This window comes from Taudactylus pleione, unplaced genomic scaffold (genome assembly GCF_031769625.1).
Source record: "Taudactylus pleione unplaced genomic scaffold, aTauple2 ptg000061l, whole genome shotgun sequence".
NCBI lineage: Eukaryota > Metazoa > Chordata > Amphibia > Anura > Myobatrachidae > Taudactylus > Taudactylus pleione.
In genome coordinates, this window is record NW_028284463.1 from 12,526,838 (window position 1) to 12,544,570 (window position 17,733).

General features: G+C 44.8%; 1 pseudogene; it reads right to left on the reverse strand.

Moving 5' to 3' along the window:
- Nucleotides 1-1,023: 1,023 nt before the first annotated feature.
- LOC148535055 (EF-hand calcium-binding domain-containing protein 12-like) lies at nt 1,024-16,031 on the reverse strand (annotated as a pseudogene).
- Between the last annotated feature and the right edge of the window lie 1,702 nt (nt 16,032-17,733).

Sequence of the window (17,733 nt, forward strand, 5' to 3'; positions counted from 1 at the left end):
TGTGTGGTGGATTTGCATTTGTGCACATCAGATTGCGGCGACGCAAAGTAGCATCCAATTTACTCGCCATCAGACTATAGACAACTAGGTCGTCAGACAATAGATTGCAAACGATCATATCCAATTATTTTACTTTGACAACGGTCACCTCCAGTGAGGTCTGATTAGTATGGTTCCACGGTCACCTCTAGTGAGGTCTGATTAGTATGGTTCCACGGTCACCTCCAGTGAGGTCTGATTAGTATGGTTCCACGGTCACCTCTAGTGAGGTCTGATTAGTATGGTTCCACGCTCACCTCCAGTGAGGTCTGATTAGTATGGTTCCACGGTCACCTCCAGTGAAGTCTGATTAGTATGGTTCCACAGTCACCTCCAGTGAGGTCTGATTAGTATGGTTCCACAGTCACTTCCAGTGAGGTCTGATAAGTAAATACAGAAGAGTTTCTACTTCTGAAAATCTGATCTAGCAACATTCCTATGTCCACTAAGTGGGATCGTACTTGTGTTCCTGTGACTGCAATGAGGGCTACTGGGATCTGTTGGAGTTTGTAAAAGTAATTTATTTGCTCATGATAACACACGCTGTTATGTAATGGGTGGTGACTGGATTACCGTGTTACCCTATAACATAACAGATGACCATGTATACTGGTGCACTTTCAAATTAATTTACAAATATGAAAGGTCTGGCTTTAACTCATAGTTAAATGGACTTGTAAAGTTATTTTTTATCTCAATTTAATTATTTCAGTACATTGAGTGCTAGGTATGTTTGCATGGATACTATAATATTTTAGTATTTGATTGACTAAAATGGAAAAAGTGATTCCCTCCCATATTTACATAGTACATTATATAGCTTTCCCAGTTATGTTACAGAATATAGTGTCCCTACTATATACATTTCATCCTCCCCTCAGCTCCAATCAGATCATCCCCTATTTAGCCACCTCTCACCCTTCCCTGTCTAAAGCGGAATCAGACCCTGACACCAGGAATATCCCCAATTCAAGATGAACGTCTCTAGAGCACAGATAATAAAATTGGTTCCTCACCTTGTTCCAGCAGCTTCTCATTGAGAGGAACCTCATAGGTCTGGCACAGCCTCAGGATCTTGGAATGCTGCTACAGCCCCTGTCTCCGGAACTGTTCCACCAGCTCTGCTGTCTCCCCTCCCAGTGTAGAAGGCAGGGAATGAGCATCCAAAGGAGCATTGCCGCTGTGCACCAAACGGCACTGCTCTAACCAGTCCAAAAGCCGAGTGTTACTCTGGGGAAGGGTATGGAAGATAGTGTGAATATCGAATGCTTATACCATGCTGTCGCCAGGTTCCCTAAGCCTGACACTAACAGCCTAATCGTGAATCGCGCACAAATTCGTAGGCGGCCGCATCTAGTGATTTTTCGCAGACTGCGCATGCGTTGCGGGCTGCACATGCATCTATGCGGATATATGTTCTATTCAGAGTGTTACGCCATTCTGTGTATAAATACTAAATGGGCATCAACAATATGGATGTGCATTTTGTGGGTGTGCCATTGGCTTGCTGTGTTGCGTTCCATTATGAGTTGTGTGAATGCACAGTAGATGCCAATTTCAGACGCATCTCCTGCACCCATTAGAGGGTAGGGGTAAGTGCCGCTGACAGTGATGACGGCTACTCCTGTACGAAGTATACCTCTCTGGCAAAGGATGCTGAGACTTGTAGTTCAGTAACAATGGGAGTGGTGGCCATGCCTATGTATTTCCATCTTTGGTGTCCTCACCTTTACTCTGCGCTTCCTCTCTCTGTATTTCTTCCCAATGTCCTCCATGTCCTCATAGCTGAGGGGTCTTCTTTTCTCCAAACTGATCGGGGGCACCTGCAGAAACTGTTACCCACTCCCCCCGCTTTGCACACTGTGGACTGGCCAAGATTCCGTTCTTATGCTTCCTAGTCCATCCAGCATCTCAGAGAGGGTCACCGCAGGCTGGGAATCGCCTCCCTCAGTGTTGTGGTCGCTGGGAGGCTGGAAATACCTCACTGCGGCTGCAAGGACAGAGGAAACATATGTTTAACATGATAATGGCCAACGGAGACACAAAACACACAGCGTCGCAGCTCACGTTACACCCAAACAAAAACAGTACTTATGTTTTTCTGTCGAGAAGGAGAAACCTGTTCTCTGTACCCACAAAGGATGATGTTACCACCAGGCATAATGGTCCATGCCATGGATCGTGTAAGTATGGTCACCCCATGTCTTCTACCATTTTATCACTATCCACTCATTTCATTGGAGACTTCTTATGTAACACCACCTAAAACCTAACAGCCATGATTAGTCTACCTGCTGGATGTATGACGTAACTACCACACTCATTATACTCTCAGCTTTGTCTCTCATTTGGTAGCTAGAAAACCAATATTTGGTCAGTAATAAGCCTATGGGAAACTATTCTGCATAGGAAGGATCCCTGACGTGAGGGTGTGTAGGAGATGACCGTGTTAGTCTACCTGGGCTGACGGTTACACCATTCTTATGGTCTTCCATGTTCTTCTTCCTCCAGGAATAATGTCCTACTGACAGCTCCTTGTAGTTGATTTGATTTGGCTGCTTATTGCTGAGTGACATCACCAGGTCATCAAACTGCAAGTCACTGATGGGAATATTAGCCTAGGAAGAAGCAGGGCTTGCGTTACAGTCCAGCAGTCAGTTCAATAAACCTCTCAACTATCCAAGGTTGAATGCAGGAACTGAGGAGCCTATAAGATGAGGGCCAGCACCACTGGATACACTATAGTATGTATTTATCTACAAGTAATAAATAAGAGAAAATAAGAACTTAGGAAAGAGTTATCCATTGACCAAATAACCCAACCACCATTCTTAAATCTTCACCTCTTTTCTCACAGTCTTCAGGTCCTGGCTGGAGATTTGCTTCCTCTTGCTCTTGTCTGAGGTCCACCAGGCGCAGCCGGCGCTGATTCAGGTAACCTTCCAGGATAGCCAGGGCTTCCAGGGTAGGCTGATGGATGGTGGGTGTGATCACACGGGACTGCGAGCTCCTCGTCATGTTGCGACCACTTCCCTCAGTTTTATATGCCTGGAAGCACAATACTATAGTTAGCTGGTAATAGGGATCATCTAGTTGAGGTATATGAGATATCACAAGTATCTGGGAATAGTGAGAAGATGTTTCAAACCAGAGCAGATGCATTCTTAGTCCAGCCAATGCAAGTTCCCTGAAAACCCATCATTATTTAAGCAGAGGTTTAATCAGTAAACTGAAATGCTGCCTCTACTAGGGGTGTGCGTGAGTATGAGGGGGGGTGCCAAAAATAATTTCTGGAGGGAATGCTGATCCTTGTATTGTCATACTGGAGGATCCTGGTAACGATACTGAAATTGAACCTCTATATACCCCTGCCTGTACCTTCTAAAATCCTACCTATAAACCTCTAAGGATGACTCTAATTTGCGTACGCAGTCATACAGTAAATAAAAGACTCCAGACTTGGAACGTGTGGTTCCAAAGCACAAAGTATTATTCAAGTAAAAGTACAGTCAGTAACACGCTATTGATCCATACACAATTCAGCGCAAAGGAATTATACAGACCCAAGTACAGTATACATACGCAGCGCTTTCTGGTCCAGATGTTAGGCATCAGCAAGAAGCCCCTCATCCCTCAGCATTCAGCAAGAAGACTAAAAACCCAGTGTTTGAGCACACATATTTATACTCCCCCAGAATAGACAGGACAATAGAGAAGTTTGTTGCTTATGCCATTGGTTCCCAGGGGGGAAGCATCTGTTACAGAGCGTTTAACAGGCTGGTTGAAATAGACTCAACCCAGCCTCTAACAACTGGGGGTTCATATAATATACATTTTGTTGCTCGAAGTCTCTGCGGTCCATAAGTTGAGAATGCATGATGCGATCTCCACACCGATAACACCGGAATTCTGTTGAAAGAGTACGCATCAGTACAAAACCAAACACAGCTTACTTAGCATAAATAAAACCTTAGTTATCAAATATCTTTATTTCACAGCATTTATACTAACTGAACCAACTTAAATCTTATACCTTTAAAGCTTATTAAACCTTTTATGTGAATATGTAATGTGGAATTATGCGGGGTGTGATGTAAAGATGCTAGTTAACTTGGGGCAGATGCGTGCGCATGAAGCTAACAACCAGCGTTTTCATACAGGATCTTATGCATTTGCAAATATGCGATTAGTTACCAGCGCAATTGTGCGTATTAATGTGTGTATGAGAAATGGTGCACTTAAATCTCACTTACTAAGTGAACACCTAGCAGTGTGGAATGCTGAGCCTTATAGTTCCATATGCCCCCCTCTCTCAGCAGCCCCCACATTTCCCAGGCTCAAAAGAAAGGTCCTTTATTCTCCCAGACTCTTGTGTGAATGCAAATTAGCCCAGCTACAAGACCCAAACCTAAGATAACACTCTTGACTTTGAAGTTATTTCATTGCAGGAAGCTTGCTAATGTAAGCTGTGTATTCGAGCTGTGCCACCTGGAGTGAGAGCAGACGTTATCCAGGAAGCTTATCTACACAGGCTAGTTATCACGTGGCCATTTGCTCTGTTCTAGCTAATGCAATATATCCTTTAGGGGAATTATAATAATATGCACTTTATCCAGAACACCCAAACTATGTAAAGTCATGAAATGGGCTTTTGGTGAATCGCCGTAACTTATGGCGATGGTCACGGATGCAATCGCATGATGCTAATAGTATTATCGCCACATGTACTAAAGTGTGAGTTTATCTAAAGTGGCGCTTAGGTGGCCATTCGCAAAATGGCGTCTTGCGGCCAGTCGCAAGATGGTGTCGCTGCGATTCAATTTTAAACTGATCTTGTCTCAGCCAATAATCCAGCTTCAACAGTCCACCCTTTGATAGCGAACAACATGCTATCACAATTGGCTATTAGAATTTAATTTAGGCTTACAGTTACATATTATTTAGTGTTATTATGGGATGGCACAAGGTGGTTCTTAATCCATCAATAATGTGTCTCTGAGTGGGGACATAAAACTACTATTATACGCACACCGCGGATCTTGGAAGATCATGTGAAAGGTGTGGGAATGCACCAGTCTTATCAAAGCAGTCCTGAAGGGAAATTGAGACTTTACATTATCTGAGGTGTTTTAAAAATAACATTTCAATAATACATTTTTATGCATGGCTAAATATAATACATTAAATGATGGTATTTCCTAGCTCAGGGTTGTAATGCAGTTCTGTATTTACCTCGGTATTCATATTGGCCACCATCATAATTTCGTTCTATTTTTACATTTTCCACACTTCAACACAATAGGAACACACCGGACACATATGCCAATTATTATGATGACAATCAGTATAAGGATTAAGAATTTGCCTATGCTGGCGATCACTTCCTGGACCCATTCCCCTAGACCTGAGAACCCTTTCACTGGGTTCAGCCATGAAACCAATCCTTCTATCTTTTCCCCTACTTCAGCCACTGAAGCATTATGGTTCTTACGAAACTCCCATTTTAGCTGTAGAATTTCATCCATCCTCTGGTCTATCACCTACTTAGGGTCGCTGGTATCATTGGTGACATAGGTGCAACATTTTACTCCAAATTGGGTGGCTAACGTTACGCAATACCCTCCAGTAACAGCAGTTAAATAATTTAACACTAGCCTGTGTTGCACCAGTTCTTTCTTGTACGCTTGCAATTCTCTCCCTGTATACCTGAATGTGTCATTGTACATCTCGGTGATATTATCTATCAATTTAGCAAGTTCCTGAATATACCTAAAATTTTGTCTTCCCCGAGCGATCCTGGTGGGATCCAGTGCCACTAAAACTTGAAAGCCAGTTGTCTCACTAATCAACTGAGTGGCTTTATGCACATCACCAGGTATCATGTTTCTTTTGCCTCTGTGTTAATATTGCGTGTGAAGATATGGTGATGGTGTGTTTTTATGTATACCAAGCATTTCAACATGTGTGAGGGTCATAACTTCTGGGACTACTCTTCCCAGGTAACACAAACCTTCGGAACTCGGGGAGAGCCATTTATATGCTTTTCTTCCACATACAAAATATACATTATCAGGGAGAACATAAGGGATGTTATGTATCATTATCATTAAGCACATATCTCTTGCAAACAATCCTATTTCTGGGTCTGCCATCTGGTTCATGCAAGTCTCTGGCTGTATTATTTTAGCACAATAACCATCTGGCACCCTACCAATAATTTCTTTGGTGGAACTCAATGTATACCGATACCTAAAATGTTGCCCACTAGATTTAATTGAGCGTAACAGATCATGGTTTATGGACTCATTATCAGCTCTTTCTGAGAAGGTCATCGTCTGATTATTCCCCATCACTTCCCAACTCCCGGGTTTATTGGGGTTGGTTATGTTTAAACACAAAAGTGATCTATCTACTTGGAATTGATAGAGTTTGAAATGAGGTGGTTTGGATGAGAGGAATTTTCCATCCAAGGTTTTCCCTTTTTGTAATTCTAAAATTTCCGTGGTATTCAGCGGAAATGGCACCAACCCTACGTTATGCTGTCCCTGTGGCACGTGTGAACACACCCAGCAATCAGTTTGGTTTAACACTTTGCCTACCATGCTATGATAATCCTCTAAAGGATACCCACCCCAGTACGGGTTATATTTAGGTTGGCACCGTTGGATACAGTTCTCATCAACTAGGGACCCACAAAGCTCACAAATACAGGAATCTTCAGACGATAAACCTCCACACCTTCCCCGAGTATCCGGAATGACAGCTCTCTTAACAATAACAGTACTAAGATTGGTCAGAAACTCCCCTGTTTGGCATTGCATTCCTCCTGACTCCACTCCATCAGCACTGCCATCAGCTCCTGTTTCCTCAATCGGTCCCCTATCACAGACACTGGATATCCTCGAACTGACCAGGATGGTGAACACTCTAAAAGAGAATATGAAAATGAACACAGCAGGCCCGTCCATTTTAACAACAAGTCCTGCAAAATTTCTCTCAGTTCAGGTATCTCACTACGACCTTTTCAATCCTCCCGGAACAAGCTCGCGAGCGACAGGTCCACACTATCAGCCTTGTCTCCGACTTGTTTCTCCACCGGTTGATTGACTTTTTGCAGTGAGTGGAATGGACCCAGGTATCTCTCTCGGCCACCTTCAAAGATGTAGTACTCGTCAGCAGCACCTGGTATGGACCTTCCCACCGATCAGTCAAACAATCTGAACGCAAGAAATTTCTGATCATAACATATTCTCCTGGTTCAACATCATGACAGTTAGTTTCAGGCATATCATTAGACAACAATTTTAGATTCTGCTGCTGTTGCTTTAACTGCTTACTCATTGATATAAGATACTTTACAGTTACCTCGTTGTTACCCTTCAAGTCTTCCTGTGGACTTATAATCAAATGAGGTTGTCTACCGAACAGTATTTCAAATGGGGACAGATTTAGAGGGGGTCTAGGAGTGGTCCTTATGCTATGTAGGACCAAAGGTAACGCTTCTGGCCATCCCAGTCCAGTTTCTGCCATAATTTTACATAACTTATTTTTAATAGTCCCGTTCATTCTCTCTACCTTGGCACTGGCTTGCGGTCGGTAGGGGATATGAAGTCGGCTATTAATACCCATCAGCTTACACATATTTTGAAAAACATCACCTGTGAAATGAGTACCCCTGTCACTCTCGATGATTTTAGGGATACCGTACCTGCATACAAATTCTTGGCAGTAAACGCAGCAGTATTAGTGGCCGCTGGGTAGGCCTCAACCCAGTTAGAAAATACATCGGTGCACAGTAATACATACTTAAGGTTCCTGCAGGGTGGTAATTGGATAAAATCAATTTGTATCACCTGGAAAGGTCCATCAGTCGGTGGAATGTGGGACGGTTCGGTAGGGATCGCTTTCCCTATGTTCTTCCTCAAGCAGGTCAGACAGGACATTGCTCTCTTTTCTGCTTGTGAAGAAAAACCTGGTGCACACCAGTATGCCCTCACCAACTTGCACATACCTTGTTTTCCCAGATGAGTCAGACCGTGTGCTGCCTCAGCCAGGCTGGGGTAATATGCCTTGGGGGCTACTGGTTTACCTTGTCCGTCTCTCCAGAGCCCGGAGGGCTCTTGCCCACATCCCTTGGACTTCCAAATGGTTTTTTTCTGAATTGAACACAAATTTTGCATCTCAATTAATTTCAGCATATCAATTGTTTGGAAAGACATAATTTTTTCAGTTGGAGAAAACATTTTCAACCCTGCTGCCCATTTTGCAGCTTCATCGGCCCTGTTGTTGCCTAGTGACACCAGGTCATCCTCACATGTATGGGCTTTACATTTAATTACTGCCACTGTTTTGGGCAGTTGTATTGCTTCTAAAAGATGTTTTATGTGTCGGGAGTGTGCAACTGGTGTGCCTGCTGCTGTCATAAAATTTCTCAGATGCCATAGAGCCCCAAAATCGTGCACCACCCCGAACGCATACCTCGAGTCAGTGTAAATGTTAGCAGATTTGCCTGCTGCCAGTTCACACGCTCTAGTTAGTGCTACTAACTCTGCCACCTGGGCTGAGTGAGGAGGACCAAGAGGTTTAGCTTCTATGATGTCTCTGTCATTTACAACAGCATAACCTGTACATAATTCACCTGTGTCTGTTTGTCTATGACAACTCCCATCCGTATAAAAAGTCACATCCACATTCTCTAAAGGTGTGTCATGTATGTCAGGTCTAGCAGCAAAGGTCTGATTCAGATATGTCATACAATCGTGCGTATCGTTATGTCCGCTGAACTCACCTCCCGCCAGCAACTCGTCTCCTTCCACCCTTTGTACATCATGTTGTACATATGGTAAATACGTTGCTGGATTCAGCGTGCTGCAACGTTTAACAGTGATCTTTGCGGGTGCGATTAGTGCTAGTTCCCATTTGGTAAACCTAGCTGAAGAGACGTGTCTGGTTTGAGCTGAGTTCAACAGAGCAGATACAGCATGGGGAGTGTAGACAATCATATCATGGCCCAGTACTACATCCTCACTTTTACTCATCAATAGAGCGGTAGCTGCTACACTTCTCAAACAAGTGGGGAGTGATCTTGCTACCATGTCCAATTGAGCACTATAGTATGCTATGGGCCTACTGGCATCACCTTGTTTTTGTGTAAGGACACCTGCAGCACAACCATCGGCTTCCGTACAATACAAATCAAAAGGTTTTTCATAATCAGGTATTCCCAATGCAGGAGCTTTTGTCAGGCTATCCTTAAGATTAAGGAAAGCCTGCTCTGATTCCTCTGTGTGTATGACACGATCGGGCTTTGAGGAAGAGACTAATTCCTGTAAAGGCAAGGCCAAAATAGAAAAACCTGGGATCCACATTCTACAATATCCACACATTCCCAATAAGGTACGAATTTGCTGTTGATTCTGCGGCAGTGTCATGTTTTGTATGGCCTGGATTCTATCATTTGTAAGATGTCATAACCCCTGGGTTAGGCAGTGTCCCAAATATTTTACTCTGGATTGGCACGGCTGTAGTTTGTCCTTAGCCACCTTGTGTCCTGTATGCGAGAGATGAAGTAACAAAAGTTTAGTATCATTCAAACATGACATAAACGAGTCAGAACATAGCAATAAATCGTCCACATATTGAATTAGAACAGATCCATTGGCAGGTTGAAAAGATTGTAAACAGTCGTGCAATGCCTGGGAGAAGATACTGGGGCTGTCTATGAAACCTTGGGGTAACCGTGTCCATGTACATTGCACACATTTGTATGTAAATGCGAATAGATACTGACAGTCAGGGTGGAGAGGCACAGAGAAGAAAGCAGAATAGAGGTCAATGACAGTGAAATGGGTTGCATCTGCATCAGGATGACAGCTGGATTTGGCACTACAGGAAATTGGCTCTCTACCACCTTATTAACACCTCTGGGGTCTTGTACCAGCCTATAACCCCTCCCATCACTCTTCTTCACTGGAAAGATGGGACTGTTGGCTACACTAGCTGTACGAACTAAGGGCCTGATTCAGACCCACTCGCGAGCGGCTGTCTGCTCGCAAGTGGGTCGATGTTATGCACTGAGCATGCGCACGACGGAGGGAGCTCCGTCGTGCGCATGCGCCAGACGCGACGAGCGAAGGAAAGTCCTTCGCTCGTTGTGTCCGATCAAAGGGGGCGTGCTGTCAATGTTGATTGACAGCACGCCCCCTTTGGTGGGCGTGCCAGGGGCGTGCCTCCCTGATGGGGGCGTTCCCACGGGAACGCCTCCCGTCAGAAGCCGGCCCACTGACATCACTAGTGATGTCAGTGGGAGTGATTTTGGCTCTGATAGAGCCAAAATCACTCTGGAGCTTGCGGTTGAAAACCTCAACCGCAGGCTCCGGCTCGCAATTTCGATGGTCTCGACCATCGCGGCCATCAAAAAGCACGCTCGTATAGCCTGTGGGTGGTGACCCACAGCTATACGAGCGTCCAGGAGGACGCTCCATGAAAATGGAGCCCGGCCCTCATTCAGAGCGTGCGCTCTGCTCAGAGCGTACGGCTCTGAATGAGGGCCTAAGATTCCCTGTTGCAATAATCACTCAATTATTGGAAACACCCCTAATTCTACCTCCTGTTTTAGTGGGTACTGGGGAATTTTTGGAGCTTGCCTACGCCTTTTAAATTTACCATTACAGGGCTTCCGTTTCCTATTAATCCAGTGTCCTGTCCATCCTTAGTCCAAAGGGAATTTGGAATTTGGGACATTTCATCTACCTGTGATGGATTTTCATTTAAACTTGTAGAGCGATACATTATCCTTTGGGGAGTGTCCAACATATCCTGCACCTCATGTGCAATTCTCTCTGGGATATCTAAAAATACACCATCAGGGGTGCAATATATAACACATCCCATTTTACATAACAAGTCTCTTCCCAGCAGGTTAGTAGGAGTCGCAGCAGCCAGAAGAAAAGAATGTCTGGTATGCAACGGCCCAATAGTAACCTCTGTGGACTTTGTTAAAGGATAATGTTCCACTTTACCTGTTACACCCATTGTTGGCACTGTCTCGTTGGTCACCTGTAAATTAACGGGAGATTTCATCACTGACCTGGTCGCCCCTGTGTCTACAAGAAAAGGATATTCAGTACCAGCTACATCAACCATCATGACCGGTTCTTCCCTAGTACTTCCCGTTAACCTGACTATCTGTAGACTACAGGTATGACCTGACCCCTAGCGTTGGCTACCATTCTCCAATAAAGCATTTACGGCCACAATTGGAGCTGGTGCTTGTTGAACATTTGCTGGCATCTGTGCATATCCCTTATGGGGATATCCAGGTCTTCCCTGATTTGGGGTTCCTACTCGTTTTACTGTACAATTTCTACTTAAGTGTCCTGTTTGTTTACAATAAAAACATGTCCGTGGATCAGGTGAAAACATGTGTTGTTGTGAGGTTTGAGCAGAGGGTAAAGGTGGTGGATATGGGTAAGGATAGGGAGGGTAAGGGTATTGTGGGGGATATGAGTACGGGACCTGTGGTTGTATTGGGTTAGTGGAATGGAACTGTGTTTGTTGTTGTGTGGGGTTAGTGAGGGCAGCTGTAAGTGTGTGTGCAGGTGCGAGTGTGTCTGTTGGATGTGATGTTACAGTCATTCCCTCCAGAGCTTGGATACTTACAGCCATTAGTTTTTCGCTCTGGATCTCCCTCTTTTTTGAGATGTTTTTATCATGTTCTATGGCAGACTCTATGAGGTTATCTATAGTGAGTCCCCTCCAGCCAGGCTGTGAGGTCTGAACCCGAGTCTTTAAATTCTCTTTCAGACCATCCATGAGTACCGTGACTATCATTCCCCTGTGGTGAGTGCTATCTTTTATATCTTCTATCCCAGTGTACTGGGTGATAGCCTGCAGAGCCCGATCGCGATAATCTTCTGCAGTTTCACTCTCTTTTTGCTTGATTGTGAAAATTTTGTTCCAGCTAACTACTACTGGAAAATATATACCCAATTGAGTTACAATGCGGGAAATGTTACCTTGGTTTACTTGGTCTGTTAAGGGAACGTCACCATCCAATACACAATCCGTGATAAATTTTGTCACGTCGGTGTTGCGTGGCAGACAGGCCCTTAACACCACACGCCAATCTTTATTAGTTGGCTCATGTGAACGACCCAAATTTCTCAAAAATCTTTGACATTTGGCTAGTTCCTTTTTGGGATCGGGGAAATCAGTTATGATGGAATTTAGTTCTGCTCTTGTCCAAGGACAATGCATTACCACTTCCCTCGTGGGCACTACACCGTTCGCATCTGCATTTCCATTCAGAACAGTTATCGTCCGATGGGATGCAGACCGGTAGCGTTGCTACCTCTGACCTGGTTACCTGGCTGGGGGTTTAATCTGCTGCTACGTATGGTATGAACAACTTCCTCTACGGGTGCAGAGGGTGTTAACACTTCCCTTGCTGTTACCGATGGAAATGGCGGCACCACTCTGTCATTTGCACAGCATGGGAAATGGCAGACATTACAATAAGCTCATCATCCACATCATAAACATTGTGATCACATGGGACTGCGAGCTCCTCATCATGTTGCGACCACCTCCCTCAGTTTTATATGCCTGGAAGCACAATACTATAGTTAGCTGGTAACAGGGATCATCTAGTTGAGGTATATGAGATATCACAAGTATCTGGGAATAGTGAGAAGATGTTTCAAACCAGAGCAGATGCATTCTTAGTCCAGCCAATGCAAGTTCCCTGAAAACCCATAATTATTTAAGCAGAGATTTAATCAGTAAACTGAAATGCTGCCTCTACTAGGGGTGTGCATGAGTATGAGGGGGGGGTGCCAAAAATAATTTGTGGAGGGAATGCTGATCCTTGTATTGTCATACTGGAGGATCCTGGTAACGATACTGAAATTGAACCTCTATATACCCCTGCCTGTACCTTCTAAAATCCTACCTATAAACCTCTAAGGATGACTCTAATTTGTGTACGCAGTCATACAGTAAATAAAAGACTCCAGACTTGGAACGTGTGGTTCCAAAGCACAAAGTATTATTCAAGTAAAAGTACAGTCAGTTACACGCTATTGACCATACACAATTCGGCGCAAAGGAATTATACAGACCCAAGTACAGTATACATACGCAGCGCTTTCTGGTCCAGATGTTAGGCATCAGCAAGAAACCCCTCATCCCTCAGCGTTCAGCAAGAAGACTAAAAACACAGTGTTTGAGCACACATACTTATACCCCCCCAGAATAGACAGGACAATAGAGAAGTTTGTTGCTTATGCCATTGGTTCCCAGGGGGGAAGCATCTGTTACAGAGCGTTTAACAGGCTGGTTCAAATAGACTCAACCCAGCCTCTAACAACTGGGGGTCTCTGCCCTCCTGCCCCCTGCAATATCCTAACAGTTGTTCATATAATATACATTTTGTTGCTCGATGTCTCTGCGGTCCATAAGTTGAGAATGCATGATGCGATCTCCACACCGATAACACCGGAATTCTGTTGAAAGAGTACGCATCAGTACAAAACCAAACATGGCTTACTTAGCATGAATAAAACCTTAGTTATCAAATATCTTTATTTCACAGCATTTATACTAACTGAACCAACTTAAATCTTATACCTTTAAAGCTTATTAAACCTTTTATGTGAATATGTAATGTGGAATTATGCGGGGTGTGATGTAAAGACGCTAGTTAACTTGGGGCAGATGCATGCGCATGAAGCTTTCAACCAGCGTTTTCATACAGGATCTTATGCATTCGCTAATATGCGATTAGGTACTAGCGCAATTGTGCGTATTAATGTGTGTATGAGAAATGGTGCACTTAAATCTCACTTACTAAGTGAACACCTAGCAGTGTGGAATGCTGAGCCTTATAGTTCCACACGCCCCCCTCTCTCAGCAGCCCCCACCTTTCCCAGGCTCAAAAGAAAGGTCCTTTATTCTCCCAGACTCTTGTGTGAATGCAAATTAGCCCAGCTACAAGACCCAAACCTAAGATAACACTCTTGGCTTTGAAGTTATTTCATTGCAGGAAGCTTGCTAATGTAAGGTGTGTATTCGAGCCGTGCCACCTGGAATGAGAGCAGACGTTATCCAAGAAGCTTATCTACACAGGCTAGTTATCACTTGGCCATTTGCTCTGTTCTAGCTAATGCAGTATATCCTTTAGGGGAATTATAATAATATGCACTTTATCCAGAACACCCAAACTATGTAAAGTCATGAAATGGGCTTTTGGTGAATCGCCGTAACTTATGGCGATGGTCACGGATGCAAGCGCATGATGCTAATAGTATTATTGCCACATGTACTAAAGTGTGAGTTTATCTAAAATGGCGCTTAGGCGGCCATTCGCAAAATGGTGTCTTGAGGCCAGTCGCAAGATGGTGTCGCTGCGATTCAATTTTAAACTGATCTTGTCTCAGCCAATAATCCAGCTTGACGCTGGGGTGCCACCAGGTGAGTTAGCATTCAATATATGACCCAAAGTGGCGCTAATATTATGTAGTGTAGGAGCTGATTAGTCGGTACTTTATCTTCATCCACTTTATCTCTCTCCAAGGCTTAGTACTTGGGAGCTCATTCAGACCCTCTTGCTAGATGCGTTCGCTCGCCCGATGCATATGCAAATTTGGCTATGTGACATCAAGGCAGGCGATCACACAGCGACATGTACCATGATGCTGCCTGTTAATTATGCATGCCTCTGAAACGGCGTTAAGACACTCAGGTATGCCTGCATTCACACCTCCACTCCCCCGTTTCTAGTGGCCAGCCCCTGTCACCACCCACAAACGGCCTCTCCTATCACTCATTTTACAGGGCAGTCTATGCGCAGCGAGCATACGCTGCCCGATCTCTCGCACTGGTTCGCGCACTGCGATGTTTGCGCTCAGTGCGAACCATCAGCAGCTACGAGCGAACGCATCCTAGTGAGAGGGTCTGAATCAGCTCCTTAGACCCCAATTTAACTCCAATGATAGGTGGAACTCCAATGCACAGAAATGGATATAGTGCTAAAGCGTGTGTGGTTGAATTGTAGTGTATTGCGTCTGTTGTTCAGAAAACTATTCAGAAGTTGCTTACTGCCCTTTACCATATTGAAAGTATGCCGCACATTTAAAATGACTGATTTGGGTCAATAGATAAATTAACATATGTCTTATCATCCTCTACCTGTTTATACCTCCTAATAATAAATAAGAATATTGTCCTTCTGTAACAATAGTGGTCTTAGTTCTCAGTATGTAAAACACGCTTAGCAAAACCAACATGGCAGCTCCCACTGAGTGGCGGAGAAGATTCATATAAGTCAGTATAAAATACCTGTGTAACACTATAAAGGTTTGAATGGGCAGTTGCTAAGAGTTTAAGGATAAGTGTTTCGCATTTCTGAATAAGTCCCACCTTAAGCTGCACTGATGCGGAAGGATAAGTTTGCCCTTTGGCTGTCGATAGGACTAAAGTTGCTGAAAATTGTGATGTCTAAGTGCTGAACCCACCATTTCTTCAGTGGTTTCTAGGGACATTCGGCTTTTGAGACTTCTCTCATCCATCCTATCCTGTACCTGGGTTTCTAGGTCTGTCAGGTCCGGTTTTCCACGCAGCCATTTGTCTATGTCCCCCATACTGTCCAACTGGGTCCTGAACTTCTGTCTTTCCAGTAACCAGTCTGAAATGTTCTGACCGGTGTTACTAGTCTCTCCGATCTCAGCCATCCTTTCAGATCACAACTTAATGATGCTGCCAGAAGCCACAAGCGACGGTTCCGTAACCTCTACTGACCCAGATTGCAGTTTTTCCATGGGGGGAGCAATGATGCGTCGTGTCCGTGACTTTGGAGGTCCAAACGTCCTGCAGGCCACCTTGAAGAAACGAGTCTGGGACAGATCTCTCTGCTTGTACCCCGTCAAGTGATTATCCATTGGTGGATGAAAGTCCTGGAACGAAACTTCTATAGCCATTGTCACATTCAGCATAGTTTCATCTCGGATAATGTCATTGTAGCAGCTCCCGTGCGTTACATGCGCTGCAGCATAAAGACAGCGGTGGCACAAGTTCTCCTACTCATTCTGCTATTTCCATGGGCGACAGATCTCCGGAGCTTACGCTAGGGCTGGTCCTGGAATGGAGAAATATGTAAGAGACTACAAAAGTCCAGGATCATAGTTTTAGTGGTTTTACTTCACAAAAAAACAACATTACAATCTAATTCGATCGCAAATGCGAATTAGGTTCACTAAAAAAAAAAATCACAAATTGAAACCACATACAAAGCGACGCCGATGACTATTTTAAGTGCGGGTCGGGGACAGGAGCCTATGTGCATGATTTACGCTAGGCACACGTCACAGACACTTACATCTCACTTGCACCCATGTTGGAAACCATTTTTTAAAAATGTAACAACCAAATTTGCTATTACGCATCAATTAAACTTAATCCTGTCCGCGACCATCGCTACAGCATAGCCGCACGTGCATCCAACATCGGCATAGCGTGCAACTCTGGATTAAGCCCAAGGAACACAGAAATTGTGTAACTGGCAGGTTATGCTGGAACTTGCAGTGCCACTACCGGCTGATCCTGGACTAGATGGCAGACATAGGGCCTGATTCAGAACCGATCGCAAGCGCTGAGTGCTCGCAACCGGGTCGATGGTGGCCCACAGTGCATGCGCACGACGGAGCCGGCTCCGTCGTGCGCATGCGCAAGACCCGGCCAGCAAAAGGCAAACCTTTGCTCCGGGTCTCGCACCAAGGGGGCGAGCTGTCGATGTTGAGTGACAGCTTGTTCCGTTTGGTGGGCGGGGCGGGTTGTGGCTGCCCAAACGGAGGCATTCCCATGAGAACGCCTGCCGTTTGGGGGTGGCCCCACTGACATCACAAGTGATGTCAGTAGAGAGCTTCCGACTCTGTTAGAGCCAAAAGCTCTCTGGGGCTTGCGATGAACGAGACCCTACCACAAGGGTCTCGTCGCAAGCCCGATGGTCGCGATGGTCTTGACCATCGCGACCATCATCATGGCCGCTCGCTATAGCTGTGGGTGGCAACCCACAGCTATGCGAGTGGCCAATAGGCCGCTCCAAAAAAGAAAAGCCCAGCCCTGACTCAGAGCAAGCACTCTGTCAGAGCGAGCGGCTCTGAATCAGGCCCATAGACCACTCCTGAAAAAGACCAAATAATAATAGATAATGAGAATAGCCTTCGGCTGTACAGGATGGTACCATACAGTAAGAAACCAGGGACAGATACAGAAAATTGTACCCACTGTAAAACTCTGATATCAGGGCTGTCACACCCCATGCATTAGTGATGATATCAGGCTGCTATGCTATAATAACACAGGGCTAGGCAACGTGACGCACTCCAGCTCATGTGGTACTACACATCCCAGCATGCCCTTCCACAGGGTTATAATGCTCTAACAGCAAAGCTGTGGCAAGGCAAGCTGGGAGGTATAGTTCCACAGCAGCTGGAGTGCCACACATTGCCTAACCCTGCTAACAAAAAAAAGAATAAACAACTAGTGTATAAAATAAAGTACCCCTGACATGAAGGAGCAGCTCCCCAGCAATGCTCTATAGGTGCAAGGGGATGCAGGAGCCTTCCAGACCCTCTCACATCCCCATACCTCCCAACTGTCCCGCATTTAGCGGGACAGTCCCGTTTTTCTGGGACT